General features: G+C 36.6%; 1 long non-coding RNA gene across 1 annotated transcript in view; it reads right to left on the reverse strand.

The window, feature by feature from the left end:
* Window positions 1–631: 631 nt before the first annotated feature.
* LOC140627743 (uncharacterized) overlaps window positions 632–14,236 on the reverse strand; it is a 46,515-nt gene continuing 32,910 nt past the window's right edge. Inside the window, exons 2-3 of the long non-coding RNA XR_012026349.1 lie at window positions 5,466–5,527; window positions 632–904 (exon numbers count right to left, since the gene is read on the reverse strand). This is a non-coding gene — a long non-coding RNA (uncharacterized lncRNA). The remainder of the gene's footprint in view (window positions 905–5,465; window positions 5,528–14,236) is intronic.

Raw genomic sequence — 14,236 nt, forward strand, 5'->3', positions numbered from 1 at the left:
TCCGGAAGCCCTTGCAGCGGGCAGCCTCAGTAGGCTCTAGCGACTGGGGACTCGCGCGCGTCTGCTCCTGCGCATCTGCTCCCGCGCATCTGCTCCTGCACTCAGAGCCTGCCGGACCAAAGGCTGCGACGACCCGTGTCGGTGCCCTAATTGCACTGGTGGAGCTCTCCGGCTTCCAGACTACTGTTTGCTGTTTGACTCCTGCAGAGGGCCCAGAAGCTGGAGGATGCCAGAATGCCCAAGGCATGGGAAGGGGCCTTCTTGGAGGTGAGCTTGTCCTGACAGGAGACGTGCACATTCTGTGACCGGGCTGAACGGCTGGGTCCCCGTTGAAGTAGATGCCGCTTATGCTGACCAGGACAGAGCAAGGCCTTTCTGCCCCGGCAGGTGGGTGGAGCCCCAGACAAGGCCAGGGGAGAGGTCAGCAGGTGGGCGGTAGGCCTGCTGCCAGCCCTGGAGAGTGAGTGGGTGAGAGAAAAGAGAACAACTTACGATCTTGACCAGTGGGGCAGGCCCCACATTCGGAGAGATGCACTGGTCATTTATAAAACTCTTAACACATATGGCATAAAAAAGACTTCTCTCAAAAAAAAAGACTTCTTTCTTTCTTTCTTTCAGTTTTTCCCTCAGCCTTTTGGAAATCAACTTCAGATTCTTATTGTGCTACATCTAGACTTCGAAGCCTAGATCTGAAGGGGTTGTTGATATTTGATTAAAAAGTATAGTTTGAAATCACAGGTTTTATTAAGTAACTTTTTGTATATTAAAAAAAATTCTTAAAGAACAAATAAATGTCTTCTGGTAGGCCTTTTGGAAATGGAATCTTTAGACCACCGTTAGGAAGGACACCAAGGATAACACAGGACCACATTTGTTCAGTGGGTTAGAGGTAGAACAAAAAACTCTGAGAAGAAAGAAAGAGTTCAAATTTAGAGGATATTTTCATGTCATAACCACTGATCTATATATGCATTATATTCCACTTTTGCATACATAGTTGATAAAGCTGTGTCCTTTTTTGAAATATCTAATCTTTCATGTTCCAAATTTGCTGAGATGCACAAAATGAGTTAAAAGTAGGGGTACTAAAAGAACATGTTTTGTTAGTATTTTATTAAAATTTGTATGAATCTTATCATTTGGGAATGACATGGTTAAACCTCTTCTTTGAGCCATATTTTGTTTTGCTCTGTTTATAGTACATAAAGGACAAATAAATCCCAATATTGCAACATCTAGTTTCTAGATGTTTAAGAACTGTATGAATAAAATTAGCCCATTTGTACACTTTGTGTTGAAACACATAGGAAAGCTTGTCTTCTGTACAATATTTTTGGAAATTAATTTGAATTGTTCACTTCTGAATAGTATATTTATATTTGTCTACTGGATTGTTGTAGAGAAGGAAGTGAGAAGGACACGTTGATGGCTAGGATAGCCAAATTAGAAGTTACCTTGGATGGTAATCATCCTTACATGTATGTAGTTTTGTTTAATGGTACTATGTATAAAGTGAATAAACAAATTCTTCAGATAGCTAAATTTTCTGAATATGTAGGAATGTCCAGTGTATTTAAGTAGTGGTAGAAAAATAAGAGTTTTGGATAGCTTTGAAAATATTAATGGGAAGTGTTTTCTTTGGAAATATAATTGGTAGACTACTTTTGTGTGCAGTATAGTATCAGGAGTTGAATTGAAGGAGGTTGGAAGGGAGAAATATGGAAGGATGACATTCCTCCCTACTAGTTTATGTTATGTCCTTTTTTAAAAAAAAATCTTGTCTTTTTACATGTTCTGAGATGCACCAAGTATATTAAAAGTAGAGCTACTAATGTAACACATTTTTAAAAATATTTTATTTATTTATTTGAAAGAGAGACGGAGAGAGCATACTTGTGCCTGCCTGAGCAGAGGGAGAGGGATAAGCAGACCCATGCTGAGTGCAAAGCCCAAGGTGGGCTCGATCCCATGACCCTGAAACCACAACTCCAGCCAAAATCAGGAGTGGAGTGCGCAACCAACTGAGCCACCCAGGCAACCCTACCATAACACCTTTTGTAAATTTTTTGGTTAAAATTCATATGAAATTTTGTGTTGAGGTAAGGGAATGGCTAAACCTCTTTGAGTAGTACCCACTATAGTTATTATACTGGGTCAAAAAGGGAGGAGAAGATTGGTGTATGTGTGCTTACTTTTGGCCATTCTCTGAGTACATTGTAAAACAATTGAATAGAAACACCATACCCTATTATTTTAATGCTACAGACCTGATAATGGATTCTCTTAAAAGCATTATTCTTATTGCATGCCTGCTTTGTGTCTCACTTTAAATTGAACATTAAGGGAATGTAATATTTTTTAAAAAATAAGCTCTACATCCAACATGGGGCTTGAACTCAGGGCCCTGAGATTAAGAGTCACATGCCCTGCCTACTGAGCCAGCCAGATGCCCCAGGGAATGTAGTACTTTACTTGTAATTCTGCCCCCATTTTTTTTTTATCAAAGGCTTGTCATTTTTGTCATTTAAGCAATATTTGACCTTGGGAAAAGTAAGGTTACATTTCTATCCTGATTGAGTTGGTGTATTGTATTCTTGGTTATCAAAGTAGTCATATACTTTGATCTATGACCAATATAAATTGTTAAATATCTTTACATGTGAAAGAGAATGATGTGTACTATCAGATCTCAACCACAAAATGAGTGCTTACTTGTATAAATGTACACACGTGCACATACACACACATACACAGAACTAGAAGTTTAAATCAAACAAAACTGCTCATGATAATTAGTGTTTTTTTGTGTCCTTTTCTTGTTGGGTTTTTCATTTTCCTATAATGGAACATCTAGTTTCTAAATGTTTAAAAGTTGGGGAGAAATAATTATTTTTTAAAACCCAGTAGGTATTATAATTTATACTTCTTATGTCTAATGTTCTTGAAAATAAATAGTAGTTAATGTTAATATTTTCCCCTAACTTAATGGCTTGATTTTCTGACTGAAGGCCTTTAGGAATGTACCTTTGTGGTTTAGTCATTTCACAAGGATATGTGTTAGCATTAACATTCATTATGAATTGTCTTGGTACACAGTGAGCACTTTCAGGTTGAATACCTGGTCTTCTTTTATTATAGAAAACTTTCCTTGTATCATATTCTTAAAAATTTATTTTCCATTCCAAATATTGTATTTTTTTAGGTTACCCACTATTCTCTCTTTATTCTCCCTGGAACATTTACCAATACTTGCTTCTAGACCACTTACTTTCTGGCAGCATTGTTTGTGCACTTTGCTACTCTGTGTGCATTTTAAAATTCTGTGTTTTATTCTCAAATTGAGTTCCTTAATTCTGAATTTCTCTGTTAATCTCATTCTGTTTTTATATCAGCTTATAACTCATAACTTCGTTTTAATAGAGGCAAGTTTCATTTGAATTGCCTTGAAACTATGAAAGATTTCTTTCCTTTTCCTTCATTTTTTTAAAAGAATACTTCTAAGGTGTGCTACACTCCTCTCTCTTTTGCCTGATTTCTCCTTCCCTTCTGCCTTCTTTTTGCTTCTCTCTAGAGCGTCCTCCTCTTCTTCTTCTCCATCTTCCTTTTTCTTCTTTCTCCTGCATTTTTCTCATTCTTTTTTCCTTTAAAAGTTTAATAGTTCCCAGTTTTATTTTTCCCCTACTTATCTATTAGTCAGTATATGGATATTTATTTTTTAATATTTTTTATTTATTTATTAGAGAGAGAGAGATTGAGAGAGGCAGAGAGGCAGAGATACAGGCTGAGGGAGAAGCAGGCTCCCTGCAAGGAGCCTGATGTGGGACTTGATCCCGGATCCTGGGATCCTGCCCTGGGCCAGAGGCAGACGCTCAACCGCTGAGCCACCCAGACGTCCCGAAAAAGCTGTTTTATATGGTCATATGTACTACCATTTTCCCCAGTTAGGTATTTCTTAGCAATTATTATATGCATTGTAATGAGCATTACATTTATAGAATGCTTACAGTTTGTCAGGCACAGATCTTTGCATAATTCTGTTTTAGGAGACAAATAACTTTTCACATTTTTTCAGAGGAAAAAACAGGCTCAGAGGGATTAAAAAATTATCGCACTTGTAGAACTACTGACCAAGATTTTTATCTCAGGTTTGTTTGTTTAAAGCTGGTAGGGTTTTTAAGTTTGTATATTTTTGTTTGATTTGTTTGTTTGTTTTTATGATATGCTACCTTCAGCCAAAAAGAGATCAAAAGTATAATGTTTGCTCGACTTCAGAGTTATGGTCATCAGTAATATTAGTAATATTAGTTCATCTATGGTTTGTTCTTATAAGCTTGCTAATATATTTGGATTATACCTCTTCACCATGTATGTTCTCTACCTCAAATGATCATTAGAATTTTGAAGGCAGGCATATCTCCTTATACAACCTAGTACAGTGCTTAATCTCTGAGTCCATTGAAGAATAATTTTGCCTAATTGACATGAAAACTCCAGAATGAGTTCTTAATGATGCAATGAAGGCAGCCCAAATGGGTTTTTAACTTACATAGATGTTTAAGCCTGTCTTTCCAGAGGTGAGGAGCAAAAATATATTGTAGCCTTTCCTAATTCACTGTGTAGCTATATCAAATGAAGATAGCCTCAAAAATATAGGAAAATTATTACTTCTATGACTTAATTTTTATTTGTACCATTAACTCTATAGTTTTAATTAATTAAACATGTTAAAATATATATGAGATAATTATGAAATGCATAATACAAAATATGCACAGGTATGGTATAGAGCCTACTACCTAAATTCTAATTTCTCTTCTTCCCAGAGGAAAACTGTAAAATAAACAATCCATATATCAACAAAGACCCACCTCCATTTCTGGCCTAAATCATGGAATGGCGGTATAAGCACAGATTCTCTATCATTTGGGCAATAGCAACATATTCCTTATTCAAAAAGAAAATGTTTAAGGGATATTTTATTGAAATAAAAATATTTTAGTGGCTCTGATTCAACAATTTATATTTCTATAGGGAATATTGAATATTTGTTAAATGTATTTTTTTGCTAATTTTTAATTTTTATTTTAAATAAGGCTTTCAGGGGCACCTGGTGGCTCAGTCTGTTGAGTGTCTGACTCTTGATTTCTGCTCAGGGCATGATCTCGGAGTTATAAGATAAAACCTGCATTGGGCTTAATGCTCAGTGCAGAGTCTGCTTGAAATTTTCTCTCTTCCTATCCCTCTGCCCCTCCCCTAGCTCACACACTCTCTCTCTAAAATAAATAAACCAATCTTTTTAAAAGTAAATGTTTTAAATTTTGTTGAATTTACACTTTAAGCTAGATTTCTTATGAAGAAACTAAATGTTTCCTTGCCCTGTTAAATTTCTGAAATGCTGGCCACCATATATGAGTAAAATAAATAAAATATTGATAAATCTTTCAATAGTTTGCCCATAAAGATACCTTTAAGTTGATGGTTGAGAACAATAACACATCTGAAAAGCATTCTTGCAGTGGGTATAGATCTGAAAGGAAACACACTGGTATCAGCCTGAGTAACTCTCCCTGATGTGTAATTCAATAAAATCATCCTTGCTATTTTAGAGAAGGAAAAATTTTTGTCTACCCTTCCAGATTCCTCTGCCTGGTCTTTTTTTTTTTATTTTTTTTTAATTTATTTATGATAGTCACAGAGAGAGAGAGAGAGAAAGAGGCAGAGACACAGGCAGAGGGAGAAGCAGGCTCCATGCACCGGGAGCCCAATGTGGGACTCGATCCCAGGTCTCCAGGATCGCGCCCTGGGCCAAAGGCAGGTGCCAAACCGCTGCGCCACCCAGGGATCCCCTCCTCTGCCTGGTCTAATAAATAAATTCACATGAGAGATTAACAGAAGAAAATAAAGTTTAATTGCATATGAGTTGGGGCCCCATAAGAATATGAGAACCACAGGCAGTCAGGCAATTGAGGCTTATATGCCATCCTGAGCTAAGAAGAGGTTAGGGGTCTGGGACTGCCCTAAGGAAGAAAATATTTTACAGGAAGATAGAAGAGCAAATGTTTGATAAACATGTTTATCAGAGACAATGGGATACAGAGACGACTTTGAACAAACAGGTTCTGTGAGGGCTTCCTGCCATCTTACCACACCGAGCCCATATTCTTTGTCATTAACTCTGGTGAACTCTTCCCGGACCAGGCCTTCTATCTATATTCTTTTAGGGAGTTAAGGGGGAAGTAAAAGCTCTTTCTGAGTCTTTTGGGCCTTGATTGTCTTCAGCTCAAAATAGTCTATTTACCAAGATGGCACATTCTGGGGAGAGTCATTCTGAACCCTATCAGTATGAATGTTGTTTGTTTTAGAATTAATAATATAAAAATGCATTTTAAAAATCAGTGAATGAAATATTAAAGATTAAGTGCTAACTTATCTTTTTTCTTTGTAACTTTTCCCACTGTACTCTCCTGTTCTTATCTTAGCATTCTACATATTCATTAGCTATGTAATTTTAAAAATATTATATCTGATAATTTGATTATAATTTTCCCAGTGTGTGTTTACTTAGCTATTCTGACTTTATTATGAATAACCCATTCATAATATGAAGAATGTAAAAACAGTATGTTAAATGGAACTATTTAGTCTTATTTATGTCTGAGGCCATAAGATATTAAGTACTAATAACCTCCTATTCCCAAATTAGGAGATCACCTATGCAGGGCATGTAAAAGAGACATAAAAATACCAGTTTGGTCACCAACTTAAATGTAAAAACAAGTGGAGGCCACAGAAGCAGGGGTATTAAAGAGAATTTCATGGGCATTTGTAAGGCATTTCTCTACCCTCTCATGGAAGGACTGAAGCTCTGGAACTCAGATTATCAGTGGGGAGTGAGATAGTGGTGAAGTAGGCTGCAGTGTGGACTGAATCAAGGAAAATAAGTTCTTCTCTGTCTCTGGAAAACCTCACAGATTTTTGCTGATGACTGTTTCCCACTTCTCATGGAATTGGGATTTGAGCCATTTTATACTATGTTAAAGAAAAAGATAATGTCTAAAAACAGGGTAGTCTGTAGGAACAGATACATATGCTAAATTTAAGGAAATGGAGATTAAACCTTGAATCTCTTAATTGGCAGCCTAAAGTAACAAAGCATTAGATATAAAGGAATGGTCATTATCCTTCTCATCAAGATGCTTGTGGATCTTCAGAACCACAAACTGCCTGATTATACTTGACCAAGTGTTCAGCATTGCCCATTTCTCACTTACCCTCTACTTTGTCTTGACCAAACTCTAGTTAGGCTTCTCTCCTTCCGATTAGGTCCCTAAACTCGGCTTACCCCAAAGCCTTGGCAAATACCGAAAAGTGGAAATTGTCCCCCTTCTTGGTTTCTCCTGGGTAATCAGCTGACCACAGGAAAACTTCTCTTGTCAGCCGGCACCGGTTGTTTGCCCTTGCCTGTCCAGCACCCCTTAAAAGATTAAGCCTGTCTTTGCTCCTCTTCTTTATGTAATGGGAGAAAATGTTTTTCCATTTGATTTTGAGACACAGATTTCTGAGAGTGGAGTGTTTTCACAACTGCACTTGTCTTTTTTTTTTCTAATTAAAATGTCTCCTATCTTAGTATGGATTTCTTTTTATTTGATATACTTCATGTACTAAAACGTTAATGTGAGGGAGTAGGAGAACTGTATTTCTGTTGGAGAAAACAGAAGCCCAACCAGAGAATACTTGAAACCAAAAGGTAATTTATTGGTAACTAAGAATTTCATGAGTGTTTTTTTACTTCAAATAGAGGAAATATTTACAAGACTAAATGACAACATGATACAGTCTTTCTCGATATTTTGGCTCTGCTTTTTTTGTGTTATTTATTTCTTAAGAAAGCTCTTCCAACATAGAGACAAAAATGGCCACCATAACCTTCTCAAAAGGATCCTGAAATAAAGGCCTGCACAATGGAACAAGAAAGCCTTTATTGGCCATGTGGGGAGGAGGAAAAATAACTTTTTCTCTACTCTTCTAAGGTTTTTGGCTGAGAGCCCTTTGTAATAAAAAGATTAATAAGAGAAAATCAATAATTATTTTAATAGCATGTATACCTCCTATATGCACAGGAGATACCCAGGAAAAGTGCATAACTCCCCAAGCCACCACATTGAATTAACATCTCCAGCTAAAGGTAAACTGTATTGGGGGTGGGGAGCCAGTCTGAGAGGTTACAAGGCAAAGCAGAGTAATCAAGGGAAAGGTTGTTATGCAGAGTTAAGTCCGTTCCTTCTCCATTGATAAGAGGTTCTAGAGATTGAGTCATTCGTTTGGTACTGAGAGGGAGAAATCTATTCAAATATGTTTCCTTTAGAAAATGTAAATGTCTCTTACAAAAGGGTAACTTCTACTTGGTTTTCAGAACTTCCTTCATGTCTGCTGTTTTTTAAAAATAATCAGCCTAAAATAATCCTTACGCCCAAGAGGTATATTTTGGGGTGACAAATTCTGCTCCCCATCAGCTGCTAGTAGGAGGGTTGGTCTGTCTTTTGGGTTCCTGGACCCAATTTCCAACGTGTGGAGGGGGCGTTTTCCTGCACCACCAACAGGCAATTCTCTAGACACCAGCTGGGTGTCCTACAAACCAACTCAATTTTGACACTATCTACCTGGATATAGTGTCAGATCCCACAGATTAAGGGTTCAGTTCTAGAAGACTGACCCCCCACTTCAGATACCAATCACAAGCCTAGGTTATCACTTGTGCTTCTGACCAACTAGATATAAATCAGAGGTTCCCACTACTCCTTCCTTAGGTTTGATTAATTTGCTAGTGCAGCTCACAAAATTTGGAAAACATTTTACTTATCAGGTTACACATTTTTTTTTATAGAAGAGTATAACTTAGGAACAGTCATATGGAAGAAAGGCATTGGGCAAGGCATGGGGAAAGGACTCAGAGCTTCCATGCCCTGTCCAGGTACACCATTCTCCATACATCTCTAAGTGCTCACCAACCCAGAAGCTCTCTGAACTCCATCCTTTTTGATTTTTATTCAGGCTTCATTAGATAGGCCTTTCTCCTCCACTTGGTTGGTTTTCCTGGTGACCAGACCCCTTATCTTTATATTTCCTAAGGGTTTTCCAAAAGTCCCCTCATTAACATAGCAAAAGATACTTTATTGCTTTTATGACAGGAAATTCCAAAGGTTTTAGAAGCTCTGTGCCAGAAATGGGCAACAAAGACCAATTAATATGAAAAATAGATTTTGGTCATCTGAGTGACCAAATGTATATATTTCTTATAAAGCACAGTATTACAGTCTGAAAAGAGATTGTTTAGCCTTCTGGCAGTTAGTGGAGGTTTTATGTGCCACAGGCACTCAGGTGGTTAAAGAAAAAGGAACAGAAAAACAAAAAATATAATGTATGAGGCAAAGCAAGTAGATAATTGTCAGTTTTCCGAAGTAGATGTTTTATGAATAAGCAATTCTGGGAAAGTACATACTCCAGTTCAAATTTAACAAGGAAAATGGATAGTTTAAGAAACCATGGTTTTGTGTTTAGCAGGAAATCCAGATGCTTTAGAGTAGGGGCTTACAACTCCTGATGTAGAGATAGTAAAAACATCTTAACCCATTACAACCTCTGGGCCTAAATGGTCTCATTAAAGAAATACACCTCTTTCCAGGTAGCTTCAGCAAAATTTCTATGGGTACTGGCTGTCATTAGCCCTCCTTGAGTCAAATGTCATTTCTGAAACATTCACTGTATATTGAGAGATACAGAAGTTTCGTTCACCAGACCTACATCATGTGCCCATCCTTAGAAGGACAGAGTCAGTCTCATCAGAACCAAATAGTCTGTGAATAGAGAGAAGTGGTTCTCTACTGACAACCTGAATGTACACTGAGAAAGAACAAAGCATTCCTGACAGCTGTATTCTGGTAGGGATCTCTCACTGAACACAAACGAGAATGCACAGAATACCAACATCAGATGAGGTCCATCTGTGTCCCTGATGGAATGAAACAAAAACATGGCCATTTCATAATCATGTCTGAGCTCAGCCAAAAACAAGAATGCTGAAAATCACAAAATTGTCCACACTTTCCTCTCTTCTAGCTTATAAGATGGCCACTCTTTCTTTACCAATTCCAACCCTATTTTATTTCTCACACCTCTTGGATAAAAGTTATTAAGATATCCTGTCACTAAACTGCCTCTGCTTTCTGATGGCACCTAATCCAAACCAAACCTCCACTTCTTTGAAAATTTGCCAAAGGCACCACAAACCCAAATCCTAAAATAAGCCCTCCCCAACAGCCTTTTGTTGACATGTCACCATGATGTGCAGGCTTCTTTGCTGCAGCAAGTAATAAACCTAGGTATCTTTCCTGGTGGTCTTTGGCTGGTAAGCATCAATACCATAAAACTACTGCTTAGGGAATCTTAGTAGCTTTTCAATGACCGCTGCTTTTGTGTATGGAAAAAAAAAACTAGAAAATCATATATTTAAAATGAACAAGAATGAGAAGACATAGGGTAACAGAATACTGATGATTTGATATTCGTGACAGGTTGAAGATGCTACTGGTATTCAGCTTCAGTTGGTATTTTCTTCAACATCTGATGGTGTGGTTTCCAAATCAATCCAGTATTCTCATTGAGACAGGGACTTATATGATGAGCTATTGTTTGAGGTTACATTAGAATACGAGAAAGTGTTAGTAGCAAAATTATTTTTAAAAAAGCTTTTGGAAATTCATTTTCTAAAAAGACAATTGTTGATTTACATTTTCAGTTTTGGTAGTTTGTGGTTTTCCAGAAATGCATCCATTTCTTCTAGATTGCCTAATTTATTGGCATATAGCTGCTCATAATATGTTTTTAAAATCATTTGTATTTCCTTGGTGTTGGTAGTGATCTCTCCTTTTTCATTCATGATTTTATTAATTTGAGTCTTTTCTCTCTTCTTTTTAATAAGGCTGGCTAATGGTTTATCTTTCTCATTAATGTTTTCAAAGAACCAACTCCTGGTTTTGTTGATCTGTTCCACAGTTCTTCTGGTCTTTATTTCATTGAGTTCTGCTCAAATCTTTATTAACTCTCTTCTGCTGGGTGTAGGACCTATTTGCTGTTTTTTCTACAGCTCCTTTAGATGCAAGGTTAGCTTTTGTATTTGAGTTATTTCCAGTTTTTGGATGGATGCTTGTATTGTGATGTATTTCCCCCTCAGGACTGTTTTTGCTGTATCCCAAAGATTTTGAATGGTTGTATTTTCATTCTCATTAGTTTCCATGAATCTTTTGAATTCTTCTCTAATTTCCTGGTTGACCCTTTCATCTTTTAGCAGGATGGTTCTTAACCTCCTCGTGTTTGATTTACATTTTCAAAGGCCATGCTAAAAAAGGAAATAAATAGGCAGTTTTCCTTTAAAATCTTAACATTTCATTTTCCACCTCATTTTCCCTTTGTCAAAAGGCAGCTCTACCTAGAGGCATCTACTGTGATCCTGTTGTGTCTCAGATATTCAAGGTGTTCCACAGGCTGGACAATGTTCCATACCCATGATGTTTCCTTTCTTCTCTCCTTGCACCCCTTCCTTCGGGGTTCTTTGCTAAAGAGAGATGCAAATTTGAGCCAAAAGGTTAATGGCTGTTAATAGCTAAATGTGTTTCCCTTTCGGGGCAAAATGCTATTATAGAAAATAACTTTTGGCCTCTGTTGCAGATGGTCTGAGTTTTAATTCTCAGACTTTAGTGTACAGGCTTTGCCAGGCAAGTTATTTATTTTTTCTGAACTATTATTTCTTTATTTGAAAAAGTAATCTTCATTCATTTTAGCACTTCCTGAGTGCCTTTGATGTGTTCAGGCCCATGGATAACCACTGGATTCACAACTATGCCCCTACATTTGAGAATGTCACAGTTCTTGTGTTGTTACCTTACATAATTGTTTTGAAATTCAAATTAGACCAGTAATATGAAAGAATTTGGACACTTATGTGTTATCATTAGAATGATAGTATGTGAAATAGTTCATTGTGTTCAACCATAGGAAAAGGTAAGAGTGGGTATTTCAGGGAAAGAAATTGGCTAAGAATGGAGAAATCTTTAGTCAGAGATAACTTGCTTGGTGATTTTTAAGTTCATTACAAAGTAATTGCTGCCTAAACTGAAGGATTGTTTTCTCCATAGTTTGATTCATTAACATGTAAACCAAAAAACTATGCTTTCCTTTCTGTCCATATTGAAGTATCTTATTAAAAAAATAAAAATAAATAAAGTGTCTTATTCTTTCCTTCTAGTTTGCAATACCAGTATACTGTAGAGAGGGACAAATGAAATAAAACATAAGACCATATTTGTTTTCTATGTTGTGTAACAAATTACCACCAATTTAGCAGTTTGAAACAATGCATATATGTTTTCTCATAGTTTCTGTGGGTGGATCAAGAGTCCAGGCTTGGTTTAGCTGTGTGGTCTGTTCACGATCTCACAAATTTTAATCATGGTGTTGGCTGGATTGTGTTCTAATCTGGAGGCCTGAGTAGGAAAGAATCTGCTGTCAACCTCATTCAAGTCATTGGCAGAACTAATTTCTTTGTATTTGTATCACTGAGAGCCCTGGATTTCCGCTGACTGTCGTCTAGAAGCTATCCTCAGGTCCAGAGACTACCCATAGTTCCTTGCCACGTAGGCTTTTCCAATATAGCCATTTCATCAAGCTGCTCAGGGAGGGGCCCAGTCCCTTTTCTAATGGCTTTCATTTGATTAAATCAGGCCCAACCTAGATAATCTCCCTTTTGATTAATTCAGTTTGGAATGATTTGGTATCTTAATTGTATCTGCAGAGCCCCTTTAACTTGGCCTTGTCTATGGCTAGAATCAAGTCACAGGTCCTATCCACATTTAAGGGAAAGGTATTATGCAGGGCATGAAATACAAGTGGGTGGGAAATATGGAGGGCACCACAGGAATCAAAAGCAATCAAAGAGAAGATCCTTTAAAAAAAAAAAAACTCAGTTGATCTTTTTTTTTTTTTAAATCAAAGATACTATGCCATTTCCTTAATTTCTTAATCACAGTTATTTTTGTTTTGTAAGCTGCTTTAGGAAATAGAGCTGTATTTTTCCAGGGAAATAGGCAGTGCTTCATGGAATGGATGGATATAGTATGAGTATTAGAATGGTGATATTACCAGTAATAATACTTAGCAATTCATTATGTGCCATAAATTATTCTAACTATTCCTCATGAATTGTTTCATTTAATCCTCACAACAACCCTATGAGGTAGGTACTATTAACATATAAAAGGAAAAATGTAGATCTTTTGGAAGATCTACATAGTAATGTATAGTAATATTTGTGCCCTCAGTATTTAATGTGGCATATGTATAGTTGTTTAATCTAGATTTGTTGCATACTTTGCAATATTTATGATTAACATTTAGAGTCTACAATACTTATATAGTTATTAAACCAAAGGTTTTTGGAGAGTTGTAAACAACAAAGAGCAAGCTGGTTGTTAGGTGTTTGAAATCTCTAAACTTGAGCCTGCTTTTTTGTTTTATTTTTTTACTTGCTGAGAACTTGAGGCAATCACCTCAACTACTTAGATCCCCAAAACCTTTCCTTTAAAATAAGGGTTTGAAGCCATATTATCTGTAAGAATATACCTGTATTTAAGTAAAGCACATTTAAAATGTGGGGAATTTTTCACACTGAGTGTACCTATAACCAAAAAATGTCTAAATACATTAACTATAGTAGGAATAATGTTAAGTGAAGAGAATTCATATGTAGGCAAGGATTTTGCAAGTTAGGTTTGCATTACAGCCCTAAAACTTACTAGCTGTAAGTGACATGGCCACTTTGAGCATCAGTCTCTGTGAAACTGAAAAAAAGATACTGTCTTGCCACCCTGTTTTGGGAATCAATGAAGATAACTTACATAAAGCAATTAGTATAATGTCTGGTGCCATGATGTTGCTCACTTTCTCTTCTCAGTAGAAAAAACTTGAAATGTAAAAGAATAATCTATAAACAACACAAAATAAATTTTATCTGCATATAGCAATTCAAACTTTGAAAGTATAAACTTTTAAAATTTTATTTTGGGTGTTTATAAACATATGACACTCCAGAGTGGATAGAGGTGTGTGTGTGTGTGTGTGTGTGTGTGTGTGTGTGTGAAGCTATTGTGTGAATAAAGAAGTTCTCTTGTTAGCTGAATGAATC

The sequence above is a fragment of the Canis lupus genome, chromosome X, assembly GCF_048164855.1.
Source record: "Canis lupus baileyi chromosome X, mCanLup2.hap1, whole genome shotgun sequence".
NCBI classification, from domain to species: Eukaryota; Metazoa; Chordata; class Mammalia; order Carnivora; family Canidae; genus Canis; species Canis lupus.